Source organism: Doryrhamphus excisus, linkage group LG8 (genome assembly GCF_037039965.1).
Source record: "Doryrhamphus excisus strain RoL-2023G ecotype Guam linkage group LG8, RoL_Dexc_Guam_v1.1, whole genome shotgun sequence".
In the NCBI taxonomy this organism is placed as follows: Eukaryota; Metazoa; Chordata; class Actinopteri; order Syngnathiformes; family Syngnathidae; genus Doryrhamphus; species Doryrhamphus excisus.
In genome coordinates this window covers 5,820,091-5,826,090 of record NC_136364.1, presented here as the reverse complement: position 1 = coordinate 5,826,090, position 6,000 = coordinate 5,820,091, and positions in this window count along the sequence as shown.

The window sequence follows — 6,000 nt, the reverse complement described above, 5'->3', positions numbered from 1 at the left end:
CCATCCGAAGTCGGACCCCATTGTGCAAAACACTTAAATTTAATATTTGCAATAAACGTCAGGCATTTTAGAAATAGATGAAGCAGCAACATTTTTAGGGAGCAGAGGTACACCCAGATAATAAAAACATGCTTTTATGTTGCAATAATGCTTTAAATGAGAAACAGGTTACTCTTTATACTACAGAGATGCTTTATAACAGGGGTCTCAAACATGCGGCCCGCGGGCCAAATGTGGCACGCAGGACACTAATTTGAGGCCGCCGCCTTGACATGAAAGTTTAATGTTTGATATGGATGCTGTATGGTATCATGTACCCAGAAAAAATGATTACGTTTGATTCATGTTCATGTTAAAGGTTAAATAACTGTTAATAGTTATCCTCCCTATCCGTGTGGAAGTGGTAAGTTTTTGGCAATTTAAGTTGAAAGGAAATAACTCGAAGGCTACCGTTTAGGTGGCTAGCTCTCTAGTTTGCTGATATGAATCTGCTCATCATCGCTGGAACGATTGCAGTTGTAATAAATATGAGAAGGATTCCTCTCAGTTCTTCAAACTTTGAGTGTTACACGGCCTCCCTTGTTTCCGGGCCAACTCAAACTCCAACCAAACCGCAATCCCCCCTCCATGTCGAGGCCGCTGTCACTCGGAAATGATCCCTAATCATTCCCGTTTCCTGTAACTCGCCCTGAACTTGCAGTGTTGTCAAATCCACAGAGGGAGAAATATTACACTCATGTAATCCTAACAGAAACCTAACCAGCCTACGGATATGCAAGGAAAGTCTTCTTACAGTCGGGAAGTGGAATTACAGATGCCAAGAACACATACTAGGGCCGCATGGTGGTGGAGTGGTTAGCATGTAGGCCACACAGTCAGGAGATTGAGAAGAACTGGGTTTAAATCTCTCTGTTTGGAGTTTACTGTTTGACTCTTATTTTGAATTTCTGTTTCCTGTGTTGGCACTGTACGCTGCAACTTTACATTACAATAGCCACGTATACATGGACACAAATATTCCAATTCCATTTGGGTTATTTGCTCAAACGGAAAGAATTGAAAGAATCCCAAAGAAAAGTGCCAATCCCAATGAATATATAATGGGATTCCCAGGGGTGGAATATTCCTTTCCCTAATCCGATTGAGGTATCTTGTACCCGCTCAAACAGGAAGTTGTCAGACTGCGTTCTTCTGCCTGGTATTTTTCTTCTTCTGTTGTTTATTGGCGGTTGGCAAGCAGCTTTGGTGTGCATTAGCGCCATCTGTGGAACACAATCTAAACCCTTCTATACGCCATTCACAAGTACACTTTTATTCAAATATTAAAAATATATAGATATGTATATATTTTTTATAGATATGTATATATTTTTTATTCAAGTTTTTATTAAAATAGAATATATATATATATATATATTTCATTGAAGTTTGTATTAAAATAAAAAAATTATAATAAATAAATATAAATAAATAATAAATTTGTTAAAAAATATATTAATATATTTAAATATATATATCATTGAAGTTTTTATTAAAATAAAAAAATAATAATTAATAAATAAAAATAAATAAATAATACTTAAAATTTTTTATTAATATATTTAAATATATATATAAATATATTAAAAAAATACAATATTATATATATATATTAATATTTAATATATATATATATATATTAATAAAAAATACAATATTATATATATAAATATATTAATAAAAAATATTTTTTAATGTTTATTTATTTATTTATTTATTATATATATTTAAATATATTAATAAAAAATATATTTTTAAAAATATTATTTATTTATTATTATTTATTTATTATTATTTATTTTTTTATTTTAATAAAAACTTCAATTAAATATATATATATATATATATATATTTCTATTTTTTCAATGGCCAATCTATCGGGGTATCCCAAATTCCATCCATCCTTCCTTATTCTACGCCGCTCATCCTCAATAGGGTCGCGGGTATGCTGGAACCTACCCTAGCTGTCTTTGGGCGAGAGATGCGACACCCTGGACTGGTCGCATGAGTGACTAGACAAAAAAATGATAGTTAGGTTTGTTAGGTCAACACAACCCGTTTCCAGAGGAACGTGCAGCACTTTTGAAGTGAGTCTATTACCGGGTCTAAGGTCTAAGAGGTCCATGGAGACAGATTCATGCTTTTTATCAGTGTAGCCGCTCCTGGACCCCAAGATTAATAATGGCAGCTCATCTCGGTCGCTTCCTTTTTATATACTTTCTGCTATGGAGGGTCAAAAGGGACAGGTCTGGTGGAGCTGGATTATGGTGGAGGTGATCAAAGCCGACACGGAGCGTTTAGACAGGCGGATCTCGGAGTGTGTAAAAAGGATTAGCCGCTCTGTTATAGGCGCCAGACTTTGGCTTCGGCTCGCAGGCATTTTGCTTGAACACGAAGATAGAAGATGAGCTTAATAGTGAATCCACGAGTTCTTCAACCTTTACCCTTCTGGTCCCCAAGTCGAAATATATTAGCCAGACCCTTAGACACTAATTGACACTGCACATCTCCGTTTGGGGCATGTTACACCTGCAAATGTAATACATTTCCCACAAATGTAATAAAATTTGCCTACTGCAAACGTAATACTGAATTACTGAAATACTAAAATTATTACATTTTATTTGTGGGCGTACATGTTCATTTTAGTTCCAGTATATTCTTATATGTGTGATTTTGTGTATACTATATGGGGGAAAAAAATAATCAAAATAAATAATAAAATATAATAATAATTTTATTAAAACAATTGCAATTATCATTCATTCATTCATTTTGTACCGCTTTTCCTCACAATTATGTTATTTTTTTTACATTTTAAATAAATTATAATTTAATCATTTAAGATTCCTTTAATGGATTCAAATGATACTCTTTGGATAATATTTTTTCCACAAAAAAAAACAATTATCTTGTTAAAATCCTCAAAATGACATCTAATAATAATGTAATAAATTTCCCCAAAACTTAATCAAATTTGTCTACTGCAAACGTAATACTGAATTTGAACTGAACTGGAAATTATTATATTTTGTTTGCGCGTTTTAGTTCCAGTATATTATTGTATGTGTGATTTTGTATGTATATGGGGAAGAAATAATCAAAAGGAATAATAAAATATAATAATAATAATAGTAATAATAATTTTATTAAAACAATTCAAATTATCACAATTATGTTATTTTTTTATTTAAAATAAATTATAATTCAATAATTAAAGCTTCCTTTAATGTATTAAAATTATACTCTTTGAATAATATTTTTAATATATTTTTGAAGTGTAGTATACTACATGTATTGTAACGTTTTTCAATGCGTCTTCCAAATGCCTTATATTTGAATTAGAGTTCCAAAAAAATGTCAATTTCAAAACAATTTCAAATTTTTGGGTGATGGAAAAAAAAATTGGTATCGGCCAGAAAAAAAACATATCGGTCGATTCCTAGTATTCAACAACAAAACAGCGATGATTGATGATTTATTCATATATTTTTAAATTTTTATATATATATATATATATATACGTATATATATATAGCATTAGAATCAGAATCAAAAATAGTTTATTGCCAGGTATGATCAAACACATACTAGGAATTTATTTTGGTGAAGTAGGTGCAGACACATCTATTAAAAAATGGAAATACAAAATATATAGAATAAACAGTATGAATATATATGTACACAGTCTGTTTTTTGTTTGTTATTCCGGAAGTGCAGTCTGATTGTTACTGTATTTATTACTTATTTTATTTGTGTTTTATGTTTATTTTAGTTTTATTTTATTTTAGTTTTATTTTATTTGATGTTTATTTGTTTTTATTACTGTACTGGCGTATTTAGAGCAAAGTTTACGTTGGCTATTTTTAGCATCATGAATCTGGAATGAATGAATCTGCCGAAGCATCAGCTGGTTTTACCAACGGTTTTACCCAAGCGTCAACAATTAAGACGCCGCTAAGGCTTAGCACGCTCTGTTCTTGTGCTACTCAGTCAGCAGACGTAGCTTAAAACCGTCGCAGTTAAGCGTCACAAGGCATGCACGAGCGCGTGTACGCAGATGCTCAAGGGCGCGGGCAGCGAGACAAAAGGGGAGAGGGGGGGGCTAATGGCAGTAGCATATTCAAGCCTCCTACTGAGGAATGCAGAGTGAGGAGTCGGACACAACACTTCAATTCACTCCCAAGAGACTAAGTGGACTATTCTTAGTCCAGTTATGTGGAGTGGACCCGACAGGACCCCCACGCTGCCTAATTTCCACCCCGAGGCCTGAGTGAAGAAGCATCCATGGCGAGGCTTTGAGTTCCAGTTCCTGACTAGAAAGGCAAAACAAGGCGAACGTGAATAGATCCTCTTAACTTTAACGTGACCTCGTTTGGGTTATTCTGCTCCAAATTGCTGCGTGGAAATGTTCCCACTTTCAGCTCCGACGTGCCCAACGGCCCCCCGGTGCGGCGTCACCAAACCATCAAACAGTGGCTCCATTCAGCAGGAGGCGGCACAGGCTTTCTTTTTGTTCCGATTGCTCTTCTCTTTGCTCTTATTTCACTGTCCTCGCCCTCTCTCGCCCTCGCTCGCCCTCGCTCGCCCTCGCTCGCCCTCGTCGTCCGCCTCAATGAGTCATTGAGAAGATACACCCGTCCTGGCCGTGCACGGTGCCACTGTTGTCGGGCTAACTAACGCCGGCCCAGCCGTCTGCGCTTCAGTCGTTACGAACGTCAAAGAGCTATTCATCTCATTTCAATCCCTTCTTCGACTCTCTGGCGTACGTAGCGTGACGATGCCGGAAGGCATTCGCCTAAAATAACCAGGAAGTGAACCAGGAGGCCATCCGGGTGGTTTAAAAAAGTGAATAATAATAAATAATCTTGTTAATTTATGTTATTATATAATACATCATTTTGATATTTTTTGTATTTTGGGAAAATATTTTGTTACACTATTGTCTATATTTGACAATTAAAAGAATATATTTTAATTCATATTAAAATAAAAATAAAATAAAAACATTCATATATAAAAAAAATATCTCCAATAACCAATATATTATAATAATAATAAAATAACTATAAATAGATTCAAATTATTTTTATAATATTTATTACATTTTGTATTATTTTTTCATTATTTTTTTCTCATGGAAATATCATCTTACTTTTGCAACACTGTATACTTAAGCGTGTCTTTTTTTCTGTAAAATGGCTGAAATATAGACACATCATCTTATTAAAAACAGATTTCCAATAACCAATATATAATAATAATAATTAAAACTGCAAGCAGTGATGAGCGGGCTCGAGCACCGTGACGCGCTCGGGGGTACGCGCGGGTCGGGGGTACGCGCGGGTCGGGGTCGCGCGCGCGACCGGACGGGCGCGCGGACGCGCCGTACGAAAAACCGCGGCGAGCGGATAAGCGGTAAGGGAGTCACGGCACTTGCAATTTTCCGCCAGGAGGGGGCGACAGCGGCGGCGAGGCGGGTGCGCGGTCACGTCCCGTCCGACGCCGCGAACCGCCATAAAAAAATTCACGACGATCGGACCGCGCGGTAGGTCCTTGCGGCGGATATACGTTTCCGCCTGTGGGTGGCGCTATAGAGTGTATGCGCCCACACGGTAACGGACCGGAGGGTACCCCGAACCAACAGAAAAAATTACGGGCCGATCCGACCGTGCGTAAGGAAGTTACGGCAGATATACATTTCCACCAGTTGGTGGCGCTATAGCGTATGTACACACACTGTCATAGACCAGAGGGTACCCCAGACCACCAGAAAAAATTTGGGCCTGATCCGACCATGTGGAAGGAAGTTACGGCTATATACATTTCCACCAGTTGGTGGCGCTATACAGTCGATGTACACACACAGTCATAGATCAGAGGGTACCCCAAACCACCAGAAAAAATTTGGGCTTGATCCGACCATGTGGAAGGAAGTTACGGCTATATACATTTCCACCA